This window comes from Pteropus vampyrus, unplaced genomic scaffold (genome assembly GCF_000151845.1).
Source record: "Pteropus vampyrus isolate Shadow unplaced genomic scaffold, Pvam_2.0 Scaffold353, whole genome shotgun sequence".
NCBI lineage: Eukaryota > Metazoa > Chordata > Mammalia > Chiroptera > Pteropodidae > Pteropus > Pteropus vampyrus.
The window spans coordinates 868,228-894,273 of record NW_011889134.1 but is presented as its reverse complement, the minus strand read 5'-3'; the positions used below and the strand labels follow the sequence as shown (position 1 = coordinate 894,273).

The following is a 26,046-nucleotide window of genomic DNA, read 5'->3' as shown; positions in this document are numbered from 1 at the left end:
GTAAATATAATTAATTAAGTAAATTTATTTATTTGTTTGTTTATTCTTATAAGTAAGTAAATTTAAATATCAAAAGTAAGCTAATACAAAATTAAAGTTGGGTTGCCTCTGCTAAATAAGATGATTTTTCTTGGACTATTGGTCTGCTACTGATGTTATGGAAAAGTTTTTAGAGTAGAAAGCAAGGATCCTGTGCTTTCTCAAAATAATTTTCTGTGTTTTATATTGTCTTAACCAGGTCCTTGATTACTTAACAAAATGAAGAAAAAGAAAAAACTAAGTCTCTACAATAGTAAAAACTATGTTTTGCTAATAATTACGTAAACTTCTATATTTCACGCCTGCTGGGGTTCATGTTACCCTTCTCAATGTCAGATATAAGCCAGTGTAAAGAACAATTAGGCTGTTTCTACCAAAACCCCAGACAAGTTTAGGAATGAATTAATTAAATTTGGCCTGACCTTTTCCCTAACCTGGCAGGATGTTATTAGTAGTTCTGACCCACTGTTGCATCCAGGATGAAAAGGCTCGGATTCTAGAGAAGGCCAGGGAATTTGCTGTCAATCAAGTGGCTAGCAAGGCAGTCCCAGAACAATCCTCAGTGGAACTATGAGGATGGGAAAGATCAGCTAAGGATGGGTCACTTTCTTAATATGCATATTGAAAGAAATTTTAAAAAGATGCTAAACTAAGTTGATGAACTATAATAAAGTAAAAGAGATTGCTCAGAAAAAGGATAAGAATACAGCTATATATCTTAACCAGTTTTCTGAGGCTTTTAGAAAACATACTAAAGTCTGATGAGGGCCAGGCACTCCTGGCTATACATTCCATAACTCAGGCTGTGCCAGATATTTGGAGGAAGCTCCAAAAGTTGGGAGCCGAACCCCAAACCCCACAGGCTACCTCGGTGTCAGAGGGCTTTAAGCTGCTCAATAACTGGGACCAGGCGGAGAAAAAAAGGAGAGTAGAAAAAAGAAAAAAATAAAAAGGTGCAAATTTTAGCTGCCACAATGCAGGGACCATCTCGAGGTGATCCTAAGCGATAAAAACCTTTTAGGCCAGGAGAACCTCGACCTTGGTTGGCATCGTCAGGACTGGGACACAATCAATGCACATACTGCAAAAAAGAAGGGCTCTAGAAAGGCAAATATCCATCCAGCCCCGGGAAGCCAGGGAGGGGTGGGCCTCCTACGCCCTCTCCCATCATGGCTAGCCTCTCAACTGAGAGAGCTACCTTCTCTGACAGAGGAGGCCAGAGCACTCGCCAGCTCCAGTCCTAGAAAGATCAATTGCCATCACAAAAGTGGAGCCTCAGGTCACCCTCAGCATGGCAGGTAGGAAAACTGAATTTTTACTAGATCCTGGAGCTGCCTACTCTGTCCTGACCTGTTTCATGGGCCTCTCTCCAAGACTGACTACACTGACTACCCGATGATGGGAACAACTGGCCAGCCAGCCTAAGGTAGGATAATTTACTTTTCCCTTTATTTGTGAGACTGGATCTAAGATTATAGCACATTCCTTCCTATATGTTCCTGAGTGTCCATCTTCTTAATTGGCCAAGACTTGTTACCTAAATTAAGAGTCTCCATCTTTTTGGGTGTACCTTAGTAAAGGATCTCAGAAACCTTAAACTTAAAAATAATGACTTACTTCTTGCTAGTATAAGTAATCTCATGGATCGGCCTTATCTTTACTTCTACACTGCCCTCATCTGACTTAACTTTTGCCACTTCACACATCCCCCTCCCCCAGGAAAGGAGATTCTCTGTCCCGCCTGGGTCTGAGGAAAGAAGGAGCTGCCACGCCTGCTCCAGCCTTATACTACACAGCTTTCTTGGCTTCCTCTGTCATCCAGCCTTGTCTAGACAGCTCTCATCACCTTCCACCCTGTGTTAATACCAGAAATTTCTTTGCTATAAAATGACTCCACCACTCAAGTTATATAGGACTCCATTAAAGGATACCTACCAAATATCACTTGGCTTTTTCCCCTCCTAGGACCCCTGGTAACTGTCTTACTTTTATTACTTTTAGGCCCTTGTCTCTTTAATCTTGTACTTTCCAGGCTTCTTTAATTCCACATAAAGATGACAGTCATGCAAGACTTCCAACTGTTTCCAGTTACTAAAACCACCCCACATTCTCTGCCTCTAGAGTCCTTAGAACAGGCTTCCAGGCATTTTTATTCCCGACAGGCAGGGACTACAAGCCTATCTCAGCTTTGAAAAAGTTACAGAAGACAGACCTATTCCCCAACATCCCCTTAAGGGAATAAAATCTCTGAGGGAGAAATAAAATAGGAAAGAGGCATGAGAACTAAATATTTAACCAAGTGATATTCAGAGCCTGCAGTGTGCTGCCAGACCACAGAACCAGGCCACAGGGAACCTACAGGAACAGAAAAAGATTCCTGCTGGGATTACTAACAAACTATTTACCCATACCGTCAAAGGAAAATAGGGAAAAAAAGTCTTTAAACTGTAATTCCTAGAAACTAAGAATCACATATACGCTGAATTCCCCGAACATTCAGGGTCCCTCTTGTTGTTTGTCTCTCTCAGTCCCACTCAGTCTCTGTCTGTCTCTCAGTCTCTCTCATTTCTCTGTTTTTGAGAGAAGACCGTATCTCTGTTTGTGGAGCATCATTCCTGCTCTTATAAACTTTCCTTTCGTCTCTTAACTCTGGAGTGTGCTTAAATTTTTTCCTGCACACAGTCAAAGACCCCTGCCTTATCCCTTGGTGTAGCACTTGAGTCCCTACTGGGTGGGTGGGTTGGGGCGGGGGGGGCGGGGGATTTGCCCCACCTTTACTCACTATGGAGGCTTTCACAAGCAACCCAAAATCTAAGCTTATAAATGCCTCAAGATTATGAAATCTAAGCTAAGGACAACTAATGGTCCTTGATTACTTAACAAAATGAAGAAAAAGAAAAAACTAAGTCTCTACAATAGTAAAAAGTAAGTTTTGCTAATAATTACGTAAACTTCTATATTTCACGCCTGCTAGGGTTCATGTTACCCTTCTCAATGTCAGATATAAGCCAGTGTAAAGAACAATTAGGCTGTTTCTACCAAAACCCCAGACAAGTTTAGGAATGAATTAATTAAATTTGGCCTGACCTTTTCCCTAACCTGGCAGGATGTTATAGTAGTTCTGACCCACTGTTGCATCCAGGATGAAAAGGCTTGGATTCTAGAGAAGGCCGGGGAATTTGCTGTCAATCAAGTGGCTAGCAAGGCAGTCCCAGAACAATCCTCAGTGGAACTATGAGGATGGGAAAGATCAGCTAAGGATGGGTCACTTTCTTAATATGCATATTGAAAGAAATTTTAAAAAGATGCTAAACTAAGTTGATGAACTATAATAAAGTAAAAGAGATTGCTCAGAAAAAGGATAAGAATACAGCTATATATCTTAACCAGTTTTCTGAGGCTTTTAGAAAACATACTAAAGTCTGATGAGGGCCAGGCACTCCTGGCTATACATTCCATAACTCAGGCTGTGCCAGATATTTGGAGGAAGCTCCAAAAGTTGGGAGCCAAACCCCAAACCCCACAGGCTACCTCGGTGTCAGAGGGCTTTAAGCTGCTCAATAACTGGGACCAGGCAGAGAAAAAAAGGAGAGTAAAAAAAAGAAAAAAATAAAAAGGTGCAAATTTTAGCTGCCACAATGCAGGGACCATCTCGAGGTGATCCTAAGCGATAAAAACCTTTTAGGCCAGGAGAACCTCGACCTTGGTTGGCATCGTCAGGACTGGGACACAATCAATGCACATACTGCAAAAAAGAAGGGCTCTAGAAAGGCAAATATCCATCCAGCCCCGGGAAGCCAGGGAGGGGTGGGCCTCCTACGCCCTCTCCCATCATGGCTAGCCTCTCAACTGAGAGAGCTACCTTCTCTGACAGAGGAGGCCAGAGCACTCGCCAGCTCCAGTCCTAGAAAGATCAATTGCCATCACAAAAGTGGAGCCTCAGGTCACCCTCAGCATGGCAGGTAGGAAAACTGAATTTTTACTAGATCCTGGAGCTGCCTACTCTGTCCTGACCTGTTTCATGGGCCTCTCTCCAAGACTGACTACACTGACTACCCGATGATGGGAACAACTGGCCAGCCAGCCTAAGGTAGGATAATTTACTTTTCCCTTTATTTGTGAGACTGGATCTAAGATTATAGCACATTCCTTCCTATATGTTCCTGAGTGTCCATCTTCTTAATTGGCCAAGACTTGTTACCTAAATTAAGAGTCTCCATCTTTTTGGGTGTACCTTAGTAAAGGATCTCAGAAACCTTAAACTTAAAAATAATGACTTACTTCTTGCTAGTATAAGTAATCTCATGGATCGGCCTTATCTTTACTTCTACACTGCCCTCATCTGACTTAACTTTTGCCACTTCACACATCCCCCTCCCCCAGGAAAGGAGATTCTCTGTCCCGCCTGGGTCTGAGGAAAGAAGGAGCTGCCACGCCTGCTCCAGCCTTATACTACACAGCTTTCTTGGCTTCCTCTGTCATCCAGCCTTGTCTAGACAGCTCTCATCACCTTCCACCCTGTGTTAATACCAGAAATTTCTTTGCTATAAAATGACTCCACCACTCAAGTTATATAGGACTCCATTAAAGGATACCTACCAAATATCACTTGGCTTTTTCCCCTCCTAGGACCCCTGGTAACTGTCTTACTTTTATTACTTTTAGGCCCTTGTCTCTTTAATCTTGTACTTTCCAGGCTTCTTTAATTCCACATAAAGATGACAGTCATGCAAGACTTCCAACTGTTTCCAGTTACTAAAACCACCCCACATTCTCTGCCTCTAGAGTCCTTAGAACAGGCTTCCAGGCATTTTTATTCCCGACAGGCAGGGACTACAAGCCTATCTCAGCTTTGAAAAAGTTACAGAAGACAGACCTATTCCCCAACATCCCCTTAAGGGAATAAAATCTCTGAGGGAGAAATAAAATAGGAAAGAGGCATGAGAACTAAATATTTAACCAAGTGATATTCAGAGCCTGCAGTGTGCTGCCAGACCACAGAACCAGGCCACAGGGAACCTACAGGAACAGAAAAAGATTCCTGCTGGGATTACTAACAAACTATTTACCCATACCGTCAAAGGAAAATAGGGAAAAAAAGTCTTTAAACTGTAATTCCTAGAAACTAAGAATCACATATACGCTGAATTCCCCGAACATTCAGGGTCCCTCTTGTTGTTTGTCTCTCTCAGTCCCACTCAGTCTCTGTCTGTCTCTCAGTCTCTCTCATTTCTCTGTTTTTGAGAGAAGACCGTATCTCTGTTCGTGGAGCATCATTCCTGCTCTTATAAACTTTCCTTTCGTCTCTTAACTCTGGAGTGTGCTTAAATTTTTTCCTGCACACAGTCAAAGACCCCTGCCTTATCCCTTGGTGTAGCACTTGAGTCCCTACTGGGTGGGTGGGTTGGGGCAGGGGGGCGGTGGATTTGCCCCACCTTACATCACTATGGTGGCTTTCACAAGCAACCCAAAATCTAAGCTTATAAATGCCTCAAGATTATGAAATCTAAGCTAAGGACAACTAATAACAAGCAGCTAACTAGGCTTTAAACTATAGCCAATCAATAATTTTCTAAGCTTTACTTCTACCTTTTCTCTATAAAAAAATCTCTTTCTACTCCTATTGATGGAGTGTTCCTAACCACTTTTGGCTTGGCACTGCCCACTGTGGAATGGATTTTTGCTTAAATAAACTCTTATTTAAAAAAAAAAATTTTTAAATATGCCTCAATTTACCCATTAACACCCTCAATAATCTAATTATGTCCTGAGAGTAAACTTACATGAAATGCCAGAAATAGAGAAGAAAGTTAAATGCCACCTCAAGGCAGCAAAGAGACAAATCCAGAATATGGAAACATTCTATAGGAAAACAGACCTGTTTTCTGAAAGTCAATGACATGAGGATGAATAGAGAGGGGGCTTCCTTAGGAGAAAACACTAAAGAGACATAACAACCTCATGTAATGTGAATCCTGATTCAAAGAAACCAACTTTAAAAAAGACTTTTTGAGATAATGAAGGAAGCCTGATTATGAGCGATGTAGTAGGTAATACCAAGAAAAAGTAACCTAGGAGTGATAGCAACATTGTGGCTTTAGAGAGTCGATACGATTTCAAGTATCTTTTTAAAAATATTTTAGCAAATGTTTATGATAGCCTTATTCATAATTGCCCCAAACTGGAAACAACACAAAAGTCCATCAACAGGTGAATGGATAAACCAACAGCCATACAATAGAATATTACTTAGCAATACAAAACAACAAACTCTTGATACATGCAACAACAATAAAGGATAAATTATGGAAGAATTATGCTGAGTTAAAGAAGCCAGATTCAAAAGGAGTATATACTCTATAATTACATTTATACGACATCCTGAAAAAGACAGAAAATTGATCAGTGGTTGACAGGGCCTAGGGTGGAAGGATGGGATTGACTACAAAGAAGCAAGGGAAATTTTGATGGGTGATGAAGAAGTTCCCTATCTTGGTGGAAATGTTCTATATCTCAGTAACTTACGTAACTGTATACATTTGTCAAAATTCATTGAACTGTACACCCAGAAAGGATGAATTGTACTCTATGTAAATTATATTTTAATAAACCAAACTTTAAAAACAACCCAAAACAGAATGAAACCAAGAGCTAAGGAAGAGAGAGAAGGAATAAGGAAGGAAAAGAGAGAGAGGAGGAGGGGAGGATACTCTGCAGAGCAGGCTTGGAGCCTAGAGACCAAGAAAAACTTGCAAACACCAATCAGTGCAAGGTCATAAGTAATTTTGAGAACCACTGCCTCCCTTGTCTGTTTCCACAGCCTCAGGGAGAAAAACAAAAAGATAAATTCTAATTCTCATTTTCTTTCCTGTTTTCTCTGCTGTGCATCTCAGAGCAGCAGCAGTTTCTTTTGCTGTCACCCTTTTCTTCACCTTTTTCATGTTCTCTGTGAAGAAAGGCTCATCTCTTCTTGTAGACTCAGCACTGGCTGCTGGAAGCAGGGGCCAAAACATTTGATATCACCTTGATTTAACAAGAACAGCCTGTTCTGGGGACAAAACAAGCAGTGACCCAGAAGTTTTTGTTAGAGAATCTGACTGCATTGATCGAAGTAAATGAAAGAATGGATAAGTATTTTTACTGCCAGCAGTCCGGCTAAGAATTGATGGGAAAACATTCAGAAAGAATTAAATAGAAAACAATGGTGTTTCCTTGTCAGCATCCTTCCCAGCTGGCAGAGAATTCTTTTCATATTTTGGCAAATATGTCCCATATCGCATCCTCTGGCCCTCTCAGGACACTTTTCAGACGAGGAGAGCTGTCTAATCACAACTTCTGTATGTCATCCTAAGTCCTTTACTGAGCTGTGGTTTTTATGAGATCAAAGTACATTTGTTAAAGACTTCAAGTTGATTGATTAGCAAAATAATGAACTGTCTTATCTTCTTATTTACACCTTCCATTTCCATACCTAATCACTCATTTGTTGATAAAATATTGCCTCTTGTAACAAGAATTTTGATAATCACCAAGAAATCAAACTTAGAATTTTAGAAGAGTGTTATTTCATCTCATATCTTAAAATTTTATTTTTGAGTTTATTCTTTAAATGTTTGAATGGGTAATGTGGCTCAGAAAGTAAGAAAAAATTAGAATATTAGACTGAAGTTTTCTTTCTACAGTTATCTCTGTTGCCCAGCACCCACTCCACTAAAACAAGGTAATTTTTCCCTAGAGATTTTTTAAATTAAATGTATTGGGGTGACATTGGTTAATAAAATTATATAGATTTCAAGTGTACAATTCAATAATATGTCATATGTGTATTGCACTGCATGTTCACCACCCAAAGTCAAATCTTCCATCACCATATATTTGACCCCCTTTACCCTTTTTTACCTCCCCCGCTCTACTCTTTCTCTCTGGTCACCACTAAATTTGTCTGTGTCTATGAGTTTTATTTGTTTGCCTTATTTATTTGTTGTTTTCAGTTTTATATCCCACATATAAGTGAAATCATATGTTTCACAACTTTTTCTGTCTGACTTATTTCACTTAGCACGGTAATCTCAAGGTCCATCCATGTTGTCACAAATGGTAGTATTTCATCTTTTCTAAGGGCTGACTAATATTCCATTGTATATATGTACCACATATTCTTAATCCAATTGTCTATCAAAGGGCACTTCTGTTGTTTCCATGTTTTGGGCACCATGAATAATGCTGCAATAAATCTATCTTTACAGATAAATAATTTCAAATTTTGGGAGTAGATACCCAGAAGAGGGATTGCTGGATCATGTGGTAATTCTATTCTTAAATTTTTCAGGAAACTCCATGCTGTTTTTCGTAGTAGCTGTACCAATTTATATTCCCACCAGCAGCGTCTGAGGGTTCTTTTCCACATAAACTCATCGACACTTGTTATGACTTGTCCTGTTGATGATAGCCATTCTAACAGGTATGAGGTGGTATCTCATTGTGCTTTTTTAAAAATCAATTAATAAAATTAATTAATTATTTATCTTTTTGGTGACATTGGTTAACAATATCCAGTAATTTTCAGGTGTACAATTTAACAGTAAGGCATACATATATTGCATTGTGTATTCCCCATCCATAGTTAGATTTCTTTCTGTCACCCCATTACCCCATCTACCTCTCCTCCCCCTTCCCCCCAACCCTCTGGTTACGAGTAGTCTATTGTCCATGTCCATGAGTCTCTGCTTGTTTGTCCTGTTTGTTGCTTTTAGGTTTATATCCCACATATAAGTGTTATCATGTGGTTTTCAACTTTTTTTGTCTGGCTCATTTCGCTTAGCATGATTATCTCGAGGTCCATCCATGTTGTCATAAATGACAGTATTTCATGTCTTCTTATGGCTGAGTAATATTACATTGTATGTATGTGTCACAGTTTCTTTATCCACTTATCTCTCATAAGACACTTCGATTGCTTCCATATCCTGGCCACCGTGAATAATGCTGTTATGAACATCAGTGTGCAAATATCTTTTCGGATATGAGTTTTCAAGTCTTTGGGGTAAATACCCAGTAGAGGGATTGCTGGATCATATGGTAGATCAAGTCTTCGTTTTTTGAGAAACCTCCATACTGTTTTCCATAGTGGCTATACCAATTTGCAGTCTCACCAGCAGTGTATGAGAGTTCTTTTTCTCCACATCTTCTCCAACATTTGTTATTACTTGTCCTATTGACAATAGTTAGTCTAACAGGTGAGAGATGGTATCTCATTGTGGTTTTAATTTGCATTCCCCTAATAGCTAGTGATGTTGAGCATCTTTTCATATGTTTGTTGGCCATTTGTATGTTCTCTAGGAAGAAGTGTCTGTTCAGGTCCTCTGCCCAATTTTTGATTGGATTGTTTGGTTTTTGTTGTTATTGAATTGTATGAATTCTTTGTATATTTTGGATATTAGGCCTTTATCGGGGTGTTGCTTGCAAATATATTTTCCCATTCAGATGATTGTCTCTTTACTTTGTTGACGGTTTCTTTTGCTGTGCAGAAGCTTTTTAGTTTGATACAGTCCCATTCATTTATTTTCACTTTACTCCCCTTACCTTTGAAGTCAAATTCATAAAATCCTCTTTAATTCCAAGGTCCATGAGTTTAGTTCTTATGTTTTCTTCTATGTACTTTATTGTTTCAGGTCTTATATTCAGGTCCTTAATCCATTTTGAGTTAATTCTGGTGTGTGGTGATAGACAATAGTCTAGTTTCATTCTTTTACAGGTAGCTTTCCAGTTTTTCTAGCACCATTTATTGAACAGACTTTCCTTCCTCCACTGCATGTTTTTGGGTTTTTCTGTTGAAAATTATTTGCCCATATAAACATGAGTTTATTTCTGGACTCTCAATTCTGTTCCACTAGTCTGTGTGTCTGTTTTTCTGCCAATATCATGCTGTTTTGATTATTGTTGCTTTGTAGTATAATTTGAAGTTGGGCAGAGTGATACCTCCAGTCTCATTCTTTTTTCTCAGAATGCCTTTGGCAATTCAGGGTCTTTTGTGCTTCCATAGAAATCTGATATTTTGTTCTATTTCTTTAAAAATGCCTATGGGATTTTGATTGGGATTGCATTAAATCTGTATAGTGCTTTAGGTAATAAGGTCATTTTAACTATGTTAATTCTTCCAATCCAAGAACATGGAATATCTTTCCATTTCTTTGTATCTTCTTCAATTTCTTTTAACAAAGTCTTATAGTTTTTTTTATATAGGTCCTTCATATGTTTCATTAGACTTATTCCTAGGCATTTTATTCTTTTTGTTGCAATTGCAAAAGGAATTATTTTTTCCATTTCTTTTTCTGACACTTCATTATTAGAGTACAGGAATGCTATGGATTTTTGAACATTGATTTTGTATTCAGAAACTTTACTGTATTTACTTATTGTTTCTAGTAGTGTTCTTGTGGAGTCTTTAGGGTTTTCTATATAGAGAATCATGTCGTCTGCAAATAGTGACAGTTTCCTATTTAGATGGCTTTTATATCTTTCTCTTGCCTGATTGCACTCACTAAGACTTCCAATGTTATACTGAATAACAGTGGTAATAGGGGACAGCCTCGTCTTGTTCCTGATCTTACAGGGAAGGTTTTTAGTTTTGCACCATTAAGTATAATGTTGGCTAAGGGTTTGTCACATATGGCCTTTATTATGTTAAGGTACCTTCCTTCTATACTGATTTTGTTAAGTGTTTTGATCATAAATGGATGCTGTATCTTGTCAAAGGCTTTTTCTGCATCTATTGACATGATCATATAATTCTTATTTTTTAATTTGTTTGTATGGTGTATATCACATTAATAGATTTACATATGTTGAACCATTCCTGTGCCTCTGGGATGAAGCCCACTTGATCATGGTGTATAATCTTTTTAATATGTTGCTGTATTTGGTTCGCTAGTATCTTATGTAGGATTTTTGCATCTGTTTACATGAGAGATGTAGTTTTCTTTTTTTGTGATATCTTTACCAGGTTTTGGTATCAGAGTGATATTGGCCTTATAAAATGAGTTGAGAAATATTGTTTCCTCTTCAAATTTTTGGAAGAGTTTGAAGAGAATAGGTATTCGATTTTCTTTGAATGTTTGGCAGAATTCACTGGTGAAGCCATCTGGTCCTGGACTTTTACTTTTTGGTAGTTTTTTTTTTTTTTAATTTATTTTTTTTTGGTGACATTGGTTTTTTTATAGGTTTTTGATGATTGTTTCAATTTCCATACTGCTGATAGGTCTATTTAGATTTTCCAGTTCTTCATGATTCAGTCTAGGAAGGTTGTGCTTTTCTAAGTACTTGTCCATTTCTTCTAGGTTATTGAATTCGGTCTTATATACTTTTTTCATTGTATTCTTGTATAATCCTTTGTATTTCTGCGATATCAGTTGTAATTTCTTCTCTTTCGACCCGATTTTGTTTATTTGTGTCCTTTCTCTTTTTTCTTTAGTGAGTCAAGCCAGGGGTTTGTCAATTTAATTAACCTTCTCAAAGAATCAGCTCTTCGTTGCATTTATTTTTTTTATTTTTTTTCAATTACATTTAATTTTGCTCTAATTTTATTTCTTTCCTTCTACTGACTTAAGGCTTCATTTGTTCCTCCTTTTCTAGTTTTTTAAGGTGAAGTATTAGTTTGTTTATCTGGGCTTGTTCTTGTTTTTTGAGATAGGCCTGTAATGATATGAACTTTCCTCTTATTACCACTTTTTGCCATGTCCCAAAAGTTTTGATATGTTGTACTTTCATTATCATTCGTTTCTATGTATCTCTTGATCATTCTTTTTATTTCTTTTCTGACCCAGTCATTCTACAGCAGCGTGTTGTTTAATCTTCATGTATTTGTGGTTCTTTCCACTTTCTTTTTACAGTTAACCTCCGATTTCAAAACATTATGATCAGAGAATATGGTTGGTATGATTTCAACCATCTTCTATTTGTTGAGGCTATCTCTGTGTCCCAATATGTAGTCAATCCTTGAGAATGTTCCGTGTGCACTAGAGAAGAATGTATAAGGAGTTGTTTTGGGATAAAAAGGCTCTATAAATGTCAATTATGCCCAGTTGGTCTAATGTTTCATTTAAGGATGTTATTTCCTTATAGATTTTCTGTTTGGATGAAGTGTCCATATCCTACAGTGGAGTATTTAGGTCCCCTACTATGATAGTGTTTTGGTCTGTTTCTCTCTTTAGTTCTGTTAGTAATTGCTTTATATATTTCATGGCTCCCTGATTGGGAGCATAGATATTAATAAGTGTTATGTCTTCTTGGTGCATGATTTCCTTTATCATTAGGAAGTGTTCCTCAGTATCTTTCTGTACCTTTTTTATTTTGAAGTCTGTTTCATCCAATATTAGTACCACTATTCCTGCTTTTCTCCAAATGCCATTTGCTTGAAATATCATTTTCCACCCTTTCACTTTGAGCCTATATTTGTCTTTGGAGCTGAGATGTGTCTCTTGGAGGCAGTATATGGTTGGGTTTTGTTTTTTTGCAATCTGCAACTCTGTGCCTTTTTATCGGTGAGTTCAGTCCATTTACATTTAGGGTGATTATTGAAATATGAGGTTTTCCTATAAGCATTTTATCTTTTGCTTTCTGGTAGCTTGGTGTTTCCATTGCTTACTTGTCCTTGTGTTTCTGTTTTCTTTATTTTGGTTGGCATCTGTGGGTTTTCTCCCTAGTTCTTCTTGTTTTATGTTATATACTTCAGTTCGGAATCTCTGGCGTGTGGTTGCCATTACAATTATGAAAAAGATAGTTATATATATAGTAGTCCATTTTCTACTATGTGTGCCTTATCTCCATTGCCCTTTGTGAATTTATATCTTTGAATCCTCCCCTTTTCAGTCATTATTGTCTCAATTTGTCCCTGTGTATGCTGAACGTTCATTACTATCTTGTTATAGCAAATCTCTTCTTATTGTTTAAACTTATAATGCTGTGTTCTTAGTAAGGGTTGTACTCTTCTGCTTCTATCACCCTACTAGTCACCTTGCTCCTAGTTATGTTTGTTCGTTTTTTTTTTTTTTTTTTTTGTCATTTTGTTTTAGGTGAGCTGATTCCTTTCAGTATTTCCTGTAATACAGGCCTTGTAGTAGAGAATTCCCTCAATTTTTGTATATCTGGAAAGGTCTTTATTTCTCCTTCGTATCTAAAGGAGAGCTTAGCTGGATACATTATTCTTGGCTGGTAGTTCCTTTCATTTAATAATTTTAATATTTGATTCTACTACTTTCTGGCTTGTAAGGTTTGTGTTGCAAAGTCTGATGGTAATCTAATGGGTTTTCCTTTATAGGTTACCATCTTCTTTTCCCTGGCTGCCCTGAGAATTCTTTCTTTGTCATTGATTTTTGATCATTTTAATGCAATGTGTCTTGTAGAAAGCCTTTTCGGGTTGAGATAATTGGGTGTTCTGTTGAATTCTTGAATTATAAGCTCTAGCTCATTCCTTAGATTTGGGAAATTCTTGTCAACTATTTGCCTGAAAATGCTTTCTAATCCTTGTTTCTTTTCCTCCCCTTTGAGAATGCCCATTATTCTTACGTTTCTTCTCCTGATATCAGCTAGCTCTTTTATTTCTCGTTCATTATTTTTCATTCTTCAGTTTCTCTCTTCTTCCTTCTGATTTATTTCTAGATTTCTGTCTTCGATATCACTGAACCTTTCCTCCATTTGGTCAACTCCATTTCTCAAGCTTGCTATTTCACTTTTCAACTGTTTCAGTGAGTTCTTCATTTCCAGAAGTTCTATTTGGTTCTTTTTGAGGGTTTCAATCTCCTTGCTAAAGAACTCATTCTGCTCATCTAGTCATTTTTTTCAATTCCTGAAATTGTTGATATGAATTGTTTTGGATCTCATTGAGTTTTTTCAGGAGTACCATCTGAATTCTCTGTCATTTGAGATGCATATTTCTATGTCTTTAAGCTTATTTTCTGGAGATTTTTCATTGTTTCTGAGCTGCCTTGCCACCTTGGTTGTTCATTGTGTTTAATGGACTATTTCTCTGCTTGGGCATTAATGGAAGTGTATTATATATTTATTATATAAAGGTCCCTCTTTATCTTGTTGCAAAAAAGGCATTTTTCTTTTGGTTTCCAGTAGGTGGTGTCTAAGCCTTTTAGATCCCTAATTTATATAGTCTTAATAATGCCTTTTTTTCCTTATAAATATTAAATCATGCTCACTACCCTCAGTCTCAGTCCCTGTTAGTGTTAGTGACAATTTCAGTAGCATTTGCTCAGATTCCCCTGGGTCTCCTCGTTGTTCGGTCTTGGAGGGTATGGGGGGAGTGGCCCTCTGGGTTGGGAGATGGGGGCTGCAGCTCAGCCTCACGTTTTGCAACCATGGCTGGTAATAACTATTGTTTCTCTGCCATCCCCACTTTTCTACCAACCCCTCTTCTCTGCTCTCTGTTCTGATCCCTGGGCGCTGCCACTGGCCACGTGGAGATCACAGCTCTCTCAGGTAGTGCTGTTCAGGGAACCCGCCACACCTTCTCCCCTCCCCCTCCTCCTGCAGGGAGCTCTGGCTATGAGAGGCAGCTTGTTTCTCCTAGTCTACTGCCTAACTCCCAGGGTTCTGACCTGTGTTAGCCCTTATGTGCAGATCCCATGCTCAGATGTGCTGGTTTGCAATCTGGGTGTTTTTTTGTTGAATTTTAGATGTTCAGTTTACTGTTGTTTCAGGGGGAGAGATCTGGGGACATTTCTCACTCCGCCATGTTTCTGACATCACTCTCTTATTGTGCTTTTGATTTACATTTCCCTAATAGCTAGTAAAGTTGAGCATCTTTTCTTATATCTGTTGATTGTTTGTATACCTTCTTGGATGAAGTGTCTGTTCAGGTCCTCTGCCCATATTTTAATGGGATTGTTTGTTATTTTTGTTACTGAGTTGTATGAGTTCTCTATATATTTTGGATCTTAGCCCCTTGTCTGAGGTATTGTTTGCAAATATCTTCTCCCATTTAGTTGGTTACCTCTTTGTTTTGTTGATGGTTTCTTTTGCTGTGCAGAAGCTTTTCAGTTTGATATGGTCCCATTCATTTATTTTTGCTTTTATTTTCCTTGACTTTGAGGTCAAATTCATAAAATCTTCTCTAAGACCAAGGTCCATGGTTTAGTACTTGTGTTTTCTTTTATGCAATTTGTTGTTTCAGGTCTTATATTTAGGTCTTTGATCCATTTAGAGTTAACTTTGGTGACAGATATCCCCAGAGATTTTAATGGCATATGAATATAAATATTACCCCAGTTTTTAAATGTAAACTTTTTATTAAAGTATATATATACCTAGAGAAAAAAAAGTGCACAAATCATAAGCGATCAGCTCATTATTTTTTTCTCAAAGTGAACATATTCATGTAATCCTAAATTAAGAAAGAAAACTTTATCAGAATCTCAAAGCCCATATCCAGTCATTAACCAGCCCACTGGCTCCCTCCCCTCCCCCTTCTAACACCATAGATTAATTTTGCCTGCTTTTGAACTTTATATAATACAGTAGTAATTCCAATCTGCCTATATCTTTCTCTCAGCTGATATTTTTATCTATGCTGTTATAGTAGTCGATTTATTCTTGTTGCTAAATAGTATTCCATTGTGTAAATAATATACTTACTTTGTTTATCCATTATACTATCTTTGGGCGTTTGGATTATTTCCAGTTTGAGACTAGAGTGAATAGTGCTGCTATAATAATTCTTGTCTTTTGGTGAATATATGTAAGCATTTCTGTACCTAGGAGCAGAATTGCTGAACCATAGAGTATACGTATTCAGCTTCAGTATATACTGGCAGGCAGTTTTCCAGTTTATAATCTCTTCCAGGTTGAGTTCTAGTTGTTCTACATTCTTGACAGCACTTGATATTGACTATCTGATTCATTTTCTCATTCTTCAGAGTGGTTTTCACATACATTTTTCTAAATAATATGAAGAAATTTTCATGTTTACTGGTCACTTGGATAGCCTCTTCATAAATAGGTGTTCAGGTATTTTGCCCATTTTAAAAAACAGGTTGCCTAATTTTTACTGATTAGTATTCTTTACATTTCTGGTTATGACTTCTTTGTTCAATTTGTGTATTACAAATAGCTTTTGCTCTCTGCCCAGCTGCCTGGTTCTAATTATGTGGAGAGGGGCCTATGCTCTGCAAATTGAAACAATTAGTTCCTTTAATCTTCCTTTTTTCATTAATTAGGGGAGGGGGAAGGGGGGGAAAAAACTCCTCTTAATGGTGTTCTTTGACGACCAGGGGTCCTTGGTTTTAATGTAGTCCAATTTTTAAATTTTATTCTTTTATGTTAGCATTTTTTCTTTCATATTATAGAAAATTTTGCTTCCCTAAACTCATGAAGATATTCTTCTATGATTCTTCTATTAGCCTGATTGTTTTATGTTTTTAGAACTCCAATTCATCTCAGTTGAGTTTTATGTATGTTGTTAGGGGTCAAGATTCATTTTTTTTTCCTTATGAATATTCAGTTTGCTTAGCACTATTTTTTTTTTTTTAAAGAATTGTCTTTTCCTACCACACTACGGTAACACCTTTGTTATAAATCGATTGCCCATATATGTATGCTTCTGGATTCTACTCTGTTTTATTGGTCTATTTGCTTTTCATTGCACCGAAACCACACTGATTTAACTGTAGAGCCTCATAATAAGTCTTTCTTTCCCTATTTTTTTGAGATATAATTAACAAATAAAATTGTGAGACATTTAAATTATACAACATGATAATTTGATATACGTATACGTTGTAAGAGGATTTCCCCCACAGAGTCTAATTAGCAGATCTATCACCTCATATATTAACCATTTTGTGTGTGTGAGAACATTTAAGTTCTACTTTCTTAGCAAATTTCTATTATTTAATACGGTATTATAAACGAGAGTCAAACTTTTATATATCAAATCCTCAAAACTTATTCATCTTATACCTGAAAGTTTGCACTTTTTTTTACCAACCTCTGCCACTTCTCAGCCCCTAGCAACCGCTTTTTCTATTCTCTGTTTCTATGAGTTCAACTTCTTTTCCCCCTCATAATATGTTTTGATATCTGGTAGTATAAGTTTTTAAGTTTTGTCCACTTTAGGATTGTCTTGGCTATATTTGGCTCTTTGGATTTCCATATAAATTTTAGAAGCAGATTGTTCCTCACTGCTCTTTTTTAAAAATTCTAAATAGTAGCATATCATACATATAGGTCTGCATCTTGCTTTTTTTGCTTAATAATATATGTCAGAGGTCTTTATGCAACTATACATAAAGAGCTTCCCTATTTTGTATATTGAAAGCTGAATGATATTCTATAAGATGGAAGACATAATTTATTTTACTAGCCCCTGTTGATGAACAATTAGGTCAGTTCCAATATTTTGCTCTCATTCATACCTCCAATGAAGACATTAAAATTTTACATATTTTTAATTAATTTATTTATTTAAATTAGTTTCAAGAATATAGTACATTAGTTAGCCATCTATATAGTTCATAAAATGATCTCCCCAATTGCTCCCTCCCTCTCCTGTCCCTCCACCTATCCAACATATTAATATTAACTGCATTCCCTATGCTGTGCTCCCCATCCCCGTGACCATCTATTAACCACTAATTTGTACTTCTTTAACCCTTCACCCCATTCTCCCAGCCCCTCAACCCCCCTCCCTTCTGTCCATATTTTAAATTGTTTCCTTTGAGGGTCATAAGTGGAAGATATAATACATTAGTAAATTTTTCTTGTTGTCCATCTACTGGGAATATATAAAATATAACATATAAGTTTTGATATCTGATAGTATAAGATTTAAGCTTTGTTCTACTTCAGGTTTGTCTTGGCTTTATTTGGCCCTTTTCATTTCCATATAAATTTTAAAATACAGAATGTAATTGAAAAATCATTTTGAGGGATTAGGGAGAATCTTACGTGGCTTTTGGCCAACATTGGCCATTTTGGCAATTATTGTAGTTGATGCTAAACATAACTAACATTTGCACAGAACTTAGAGTCAATAGAGTTATTTCACCTACATTAGTCTCACCAATGAGTCAGGGATGTATTATCATTTCCATTTAACAGATGAAATACAAAGAGGTTAAATGACTTGCCCACGTAAATAGGATAGCGGAATTTGAATTCTAGTTGCCTGACTTGATGTCTAGCTTAAAGGTGACTATATTATTTAGCTGTATAACCCATTAGAACTCACTCTACCCTATTAGCTCCATGCCATGATCTTTTAGATTAACTGCTCAAAACTAAAGCCAAGCTTTCCAGTGGTGAGGATTTAACTGATTGAATATAATTATGACTCTTGAGTTAAGTTAGTAAACTTTGAACAAGTTTTAAGCAGAAATATTCTATTGATCCACTGTGGATGAATGTAAAGACATTTGCTAAGAATCTGATTCAATTAATATCTTCCACATAGGTATAGAGTGGGCCAGAACTTAGTTCTTGGATTACTACTCATTTATTTTACTAATGAATACTTAATTATACTTAGTGAATATTTTACTTAATTGTGTTTACTAGGCGGAGCAGTAGGAGACATGGCTCTAGAGCCTTTAGTGACTTATATATTTTTTTAAAAACAGACTGGGCATTCCAGAATCTTGGTTCTTGGTGCTTTGGCGCAGCTTTACCATGGTTAAAGGAGTTACACAGGCATCTCTTCCACAGCTGATTCCTGAACAGGGACTAGCTTTGAGTTAGGCATTGTCACTAATAGTCCCAAGCTCATTCTCTGGGTAGAGCAACAGAGGAACCAGGTTGGAAAGCAGTTAAATTCTTTTTCAAAATTTATTTATTTAACAATTCCAAGAAGCCCTTCAAATGCAATTATCTTGGTCAGGAGGGGCAGTTTAGGCTATCTTGGTCAGGAGGGGCAGTTTAGGGCCCTGACTTCACACCCTCCTATTCCATGGAGTTATGTAGCTTGTTCTTTCTGTCTAAAACAACTAAGCTTGAAAGGAATAAGGAAGAAAAATAGCTAAGGGCTTTCTAGGCCCAGTAAAGTGTCCTATCTATCCTTTTTTTACGTTGCATTATTAATGCAATGACAATAATGCTTACTTAGTTATCTGCAGCATATGATTTTTAAAAATGCATAATACTAATATTGCTAGGTAGATGCTTCTTATGTTTAATTATTGTAGAGATTCTGCAGTTTTAAAATTGATTTTTAACTGAGAATTAATCGTGCCATAAAACTATCCCTCATCTTTCTCCCTACCAATCTTAGTGCCAATGCCAGCCATTTTCATAATGAGAGGCATGAGTGTACCTTGGGCATCACTCATTTTTTAATTTACCAGGTTCCTCAAGAGTCATTTCTCCACATTTGAGGGCTTCCCAGCTATAGAAATGGGAGGAGCTTGAGTTTTGAGTTGAAAAGCCCAGGAACAAGAGGGTAGTAGTTTTTCTTCTGGTTTTGTCTTAGTTTTCTCTTCTGGGTAAAGATAATCTCCATCTGGACAATAGTGTTTGGTTCTCCTGAAGGCAAAAGGTAGCATGTGCTAAATGGTCTTTAGATTTTTTTAAATGAAGACAGGTTCTCTGAGATTATCAGCCTCTAGTGGTTTAGGAAATATCATCTCTCCAAATTATTTAAGTAACATTTTCTATTTTTTCGATCTTTTTTCACTCTTTTTCAATTCTCCATCACTTTCCCGTGCCCAAAAGCTCCAATCAAGCTTCACCACGTTCATCTCGATTCTCTTCAACCATGACTTCATCAAGGGAACTTTTAAACCTGATAAAAGTAAGTGATGTATTACCTCTTTATGTGTTTTTTTTAAAGGTTTCTACCTATTTAAATAATTTTAAATTTATGTTTTTTAAATGTGTGAATTATTTTAGGAACTAATAGAAACTCCTAACTTTTTCTTTGCTGTTATTTTAAGAAATTCTGCTTTGATTTACAGAAATTTGCTTTACTCATGGATCCAAGAGTGCATCTTTGGTGCAAGTGAACTTGTCATTTCTCAGGTTCCCATAAAAAGAAACAGGGAGGCAGCAATGTAGAAGCTGGAAACAATACTATTTGTGGGGTTAAAAAAGCGAGGTCCTCAATTTCACTTTTCAACTTAATAACTTATGATTTGTACAAATTACTTAAGCTTTTTAAAGGTTGGTGTCCTTCCAGGTTTTTAGAAGATAAACTGAGGCATATTAAAAGTTTGATTGATGTTTACTTGAGCAAACATTGATTTGAATCGGTTAGTGCCAACCATAAGTAGTCAAGAGTTCTCTGCTGACAAGAGCCAGGGGGAAGACAGGGAAGGTGCTAAACATAGAAAGTAAATTATTTGATGGGCTACAGCTCAAAGCCTAGTTTATGATTGCTAATCTTTAGGTTTTGATTTTTTACCTTGAAGTATTACGGGCTTAGTTTTTGGTTTGCTCATGTAGGCCACCAAAGCATTAGACCCATGTCAGTCTAATGGCCTCCTTCTTTAATTAATTTAACAAATGGAGATAACACATAACTCTCAACGTTATTGAAAAACTAAGTTAAAAAATGAAGGTCATTCATCTAGCAAGTCAATATTCAGTTTTTTCATTCACCAGATATTTATTGAGCATTTTTAGTTTCAAGCACTTGGAACTCAATAATTGAAGTGAACAAAATAGACAAAACTATATTGCCTTATGGATTCAACATTCTAGTAAACTGCTAAAAGTAAGTATGTAGTATAATATATTAGAGGTTAATAGAGTAAATCTCACACAGTAGAGCAGGGCTAAGGAGGTCAAAATAGGGTGCACTGAAAAAGTGACATCTCAGATTTAAAGGTGACAGAGGTTAGCCATGCAGCTGTCTAAGGAAACGTAGAGGGAACAGCCAGTGCAAAGGCCCAGGTGAGAGCAGGACTGTCTTGTCCCAGAAGCAGCTGGCAGGTCAGTGTGTCATACTAAATAAATTAGGGGGAGATGATAGGAGATGGGTCAGAGAGGTGAGGAGTTGGGAGGCAGCAAGCCAAATCAAGGAGAGCCTTGTAGGCCATTACAGGACTTTGGCTTTTCCTCTGGCTTCCATTTAAAAGAATTTTTCTGGCTACTGGGTGGAGAGGAGAATATCAGATGGGTGGAAGCAGGGAGAACTGTTTGGAGGGTATTACAGTGATCTAGGTGAGAGAGGCTGAGGTAAGGTAAGGTAAGGTCAGGTGAGAAATGTTCAGTTGTGGACATAGAGCCAACAAATTGCCTGACAGATTCTAGGTGGAGTGTGAGAGAAAGAGAGTGGTCATGAATGATTGCAAGGATTCAAGCCTGAAAAGAAGGATGTGGTTACCAGTAATGGAGGGAGAGAAGATGGGGAAGAACCTGGATTTCTGCTTTGGACTGATGTTTGGACTGGAAGGTTGATTTTATGATGTCTTTTAGATGCTCATGTGGTCGTGCTAGGTAGACAGTTGGATAATGCAGCATGGACTTCAGGAGAGAGGTCTGAGCTGGGGAACATATTTGGAAATCATGAGCATGATAGACAAGCTTTCACGCTGTGAGACTGAAGGAGAGAGCAGAAATAAAAGGAGGTCCTGGGGGCCTCCAGCGATCGAGAAGAAAAAGAGGAACAAGGAGAAGAGACTCTGAGGAAGCATCGAGTAGGTAGGAGAAAAATCAAGAAAGTGTGATGTCTCGGAAGCCAAGTGGAAAAAGAGCTTTGAGACAAAGTGATCCACTGCGTCACATGCTGCCCCATCGATCAGGTAAGATGGAAAACTGGCTGCTGGGTTTAGCTTAGCAAATAGTTGGTAGCTGGTGCAAGCAGTTTCTGTAGAGTGATGGGGGAAGGTTAAGAGAAATTTGGGGAAGAATTGTGACCCTCAAGTCCAGATTATTTGGGAGGGATTTTTGCTGCAAATGAGAGCAATAACTGGTGGGGACAGAGGGGACACAACAAGAAATAAGGGTTTTGTTTGTTTGTTTTAAGACTAGCGATATAGCTTTTTGTTACACTAATAGCAGTGTTTTAGTAGACATGGAAAAGCTGATGGTGCAGGATTGGGTAGAATGAATAGGACAATATTCTTGAGTAGGGGAGAAGAAGTGGAATAAGTGGCTTTGGACTGGAGCACCGATAGATAAGGGGTCAGCAAACTTTTTCTGTAAAAAACCAATAGCGAATATTTTAGTATTTATGGGTCATACCAGTTTCCGTCACAACTATTCTTCTACTGAGGTTCTAAAGCTCCCATAGATAATATATAAATGAATGGGCATGGTTATGTTCCAATAAAACTTGATTTAGGTTTGCTGAAATTTTAATTTTATATAATTTTTACGTGTTGCAAAAATTTTGTTCCCCCTCCAACCATTTAAGAAATAAAAACCATCCTTAGATGGCAGGCTGTATAGAAACAGGCAGTGGACTGATTTCAGCCAATGGGCCCCAGTTTGCTGATCCCCAATCAATGTAACAGACAAGAAGGTAACATAGATGTGTACAAATAAATCGGATATAAATAGTGAGAAGAATCTGGGAATTCCCCTGAGTGCTTTGATTTTCTCAGTAAAGTAGGACCCTGAGAATGAAGATAAAAGAGAAGGTATAGAAGATTTGAGGAGAGTAGCAAAGACATAACATACAGAATATGCATTGACTAAGAACATATAAGTGAATGATTCTCATGTAGCATTAAAGCTCCTTTTGAGATTTGTGGTCATGACTTGGGAATGAGATCTGTTCAGTGGGGCTGTGTTTTTCTCTAGCCACAATCAGCTGCATGGATGTGAATACAGAGTTGTCAGAAAGTCGGGCTTTAACACGCTGTGGTTTTGCCAACAGAGTTTTAAGTAGGAGGCCAAAGAAGTTGAGAGTGTATGTTAGAGAGTGATTATAATAATTGTAGGGTTGTGAGATCTAGCAAATAAAAATAAAGGATGCCCAGTTAAACTTGAACTTCGAATAAACAACAAATAATTTTTTAGAATAAGTATGTCCAATGATTAGAAGGGAGAGAGGACATAAGGCAGTCGAGGGAGCATTCTATATTGGAGTATCAATGTGTCAGAGGTTTTGTGGAGGAAAGAGTATTGGAGAGGGCTGCTAGAAATGGTGACATTGTATCAAATCCTTGACATTGAGATTATGAGCAGTTGTAGCTCCTGGTCATGACGAAGTTGAGGGTTCCACCAATGGGATGAGCAAGAAGCATTGGATGGAGGACAGCGGTCTTTTCAAGATCATTGGAGGTAAGGAATTCAAGGAACTGATGGTTTAAATACTCGAAACACATTATGTTATGATATCATATAAACTGGGGTTGGATAAATTGCAGTTAGTTTTTTTTTAAAGCTTTCATAATCTTCTGATTACTTTTTAAATGAAAGTAATTTAGAAAATACTTTAAGGTTTCCTGGAACAAGTGAGTAAAATCAAACCTAATAAAAGAGGAAGGTCGAGTCCTTAAAATATGCTTTGGATACCTGTGGTTGGCACTTAGAGGTTGGCCTAAGGAGACATTAGGGAAGAGTAGCAAGGGCAGTGACTTGTGTGGTGGCGACGTTCAAACCTTTCAGAGGAGAGAGAGAGCAAGAGCATGCAAACATTGTTTACTAACGAATGTCTCTGTACCAGTTCAATATGCAGTAACAACCAGTGTATACCATGCCCTTCTCATGGTATACACTGGTTGTTACTGCAGTTTGGAAACAAATTAGAAGGCAAAGGAGACAAGGAGCATTAGAGTTGTCAGGTTTTCAAAGTATTCTGCAAGATGCCGGCTGTGATGTGAGGCCATTTCTTAAGAAAAAGTAAACTCTATCTTGTTGTCCAATCAGAAATAGAAAATGACTAGGTGATTTGCATAACTATGGTATAAGAAGTTCGGGGAAATACTGCAGTCAGTAGAGATTCAGCCAACCAACAGCATCTACAGAGATCCTTATTGAGGCCTGGAGAGTATAGCAAAGCTTTAGTGAAAGGAAGGAGTAGGTGATGGTTACAAACCCTCTAACCTAACTCTCAAAATTAAGTTTGCAGAATGCAGAGAAGGGCTTTATGTATAGTGTTGTCCTCAATTCCTAGCAGAGCTCCTGGCAAAGACAGGAGATCAATAAATATTTGTTGAATGAATAAATGAGTATAGAATAGTGAAAAAAAAAACCCTTTGGAATCCCCTAGGCTACCTTTGGCCACTTAACTAGATGTGTGGCCTAGGAAAAGCTAATTAGCATCTCTGAGCCTCAATTTCCACATCTGAATAATAAGACTAATTTTGGCCAACACCTCAACACCTTTTGCAAAGATGAAATGAGATAGCATCTAACATTTAAGAGTAATGGTTGTTGTTATTGATAGGAAAAGAGATGGAGAGTAGTCACTGAGTGGTGGGAACAGAGTTTTAGAAACAGTTTGAGAATTTTTTTTGAAGGGAAGGGACCTTTTAAATTTTTGGACATCCTAGAACCTTGGGGAAAAAATTCCAAGTAAAGTTAAAAAAAATTATTTGCTTTCTGTTATATGTCAAGTCCTTTGAAAAATGTGTCGAGGTGTTGGCCAAATTAGTCTTATGAAAAAATATATAACAAATATGCAAATGGATGAACAGCAGCCGGTAAACAATAAAATAGGATTTCAAACCCAGGTGGTCTGATATTAAAATCCATGTTATTTCTACCACATCAGCATTTAGGCTTAAGTATCTTAGAATGTTAAAGGCAACTGTAGAAGTTTAATCCAGCTTCCCACAGAGTTCAAATCTGATCAGCAATAGTGATTTCTAGATTTGGGGCAGTAGTTAGACCTCTTAAGATAGTCCAATTCATTTTGAATGGTGCCAATTATTCATAGGTTCTTCTTTTGAAAAAACTGAAATTAGTCTCTATCAGTTTCTCCTTTTGGCAATGGCATTGGCCTCTGGAGCTGTCTGGGGGGAGTCCAGGCCTGCCTGAAGCACGCGGAGCCATATCCTTATGATCATTGTTACTGCTCCCCACAGCTATCTGCACAGTGGACAGTCAGAATATGCTTGCTGCATTGAACATGGCCTTGCCTTTTCTTGCGATGATTGCTAACAGATGAAATACCTTCCATTCAATTGGTCCAAGAACTGCTGTTGTACTATGCGAGACACTGACTCTAAGCCCTGACTTGAAAACCCTCGTGGGGAGATAGATTTATGTTCTCATTATTTCATTCAGTCAAGAGCATTTATTGAATGCCTACTGTGTATCAGGCAGTGTTGTAAGTGCTGGGAATACATCACTGACCAAAAAAGGTACCTGCCCTGGTGGAGTTTATCTTCTCATGTGAGAAAATAGGGAATACATAATGACTATATGATTTTTTAGAAGGTAATAAGTGCTAAGGGAAAAAAATTGAGGTAGATAAGAGAAATTGGGAATGTCAGAATGGGAAGTGTGGTGGTTTCAGTTTAAGTGGGATGGCCATGTATGTGAAAATGAGAGGAAAAAGGCATGTGTGAGATTATCAGGGGAAAGAGCAAGGGGGCCGAGGGAAAGGGCAGTTTGAAGGTCCTTAGGTGCAAGCCTGCCCAGTTGACTGGTGCAATGAGCAAGGTAGAGGGGAACAAGAAGCCAGTCAGAGAGATGTGGGCTCGATCTGCCCTGTCCAGCATAGTAGCTTCTAGCCACACGTGGCTATTGAGCTCTTGAAATGTGGCTAGTCCAAACTGAGATGTGTTCTATGACCAAATGACACACATTTCAAAGACTTTGAATGAAAACAAGAATGTAAAATTGTGCTTTTTTCCTTACAACTCATGTATCACAATTCATGATAGTATTTTAGAGATACTATGGTAAATACAATATACTATTAAAATTTATTTCACTTTTTTCTTTTCACTTTTTTAGTATAGCTACCAGGAAATTGAAAATGCCAAGCCTCCTATTATATTTTTATTGAATGGTGCTGGTCTAGAGACTTGCACACCTTTCTAAGGTCTTTGGCTTTTATTCTGATTAAAATGGGGAGCCCTTGGAGAGTTTAGAACTGAGGAGTTACATGATATG

General features: G+C 37.5%; 1 protein-coding gene across 5 annotated transcripts in view; it reads left to right on the top strand.

Annotated features, from left to right (window-relative positions):
- Positions 1-2,929: 2,929 nt before the first annotated feature.
- GCM1 (glial cells missing homolog 1) overlaps positions 2,930-26,046 on the top strand; it is a 52,297-nt gene continuing 29,180 nt past the window's right edge. For 3 of the 5 annotated variants that reach the window (XM_023522674.1, XM_023522671.1, XM_023522670.1), the window contains exons 1-4: positions 3,954-4,129; positions 8,369-8,500; positions 19,747-19,825; positions 21,451-23,262. The gene's annotated coding sequence lies outside the window, so the exon portion shown is untranslated. Of the gene's footprint in view, positions 2,965-3,953; positions 4,130-8,368; positions 8,501-19,746; positions 19,826-21,450; positions 23,263-26,046 lie in introns of those variants that run through there. The other 2 variants (XM_023522672.1, XM_023522673.1) reach the window with 2 other exon arrangements.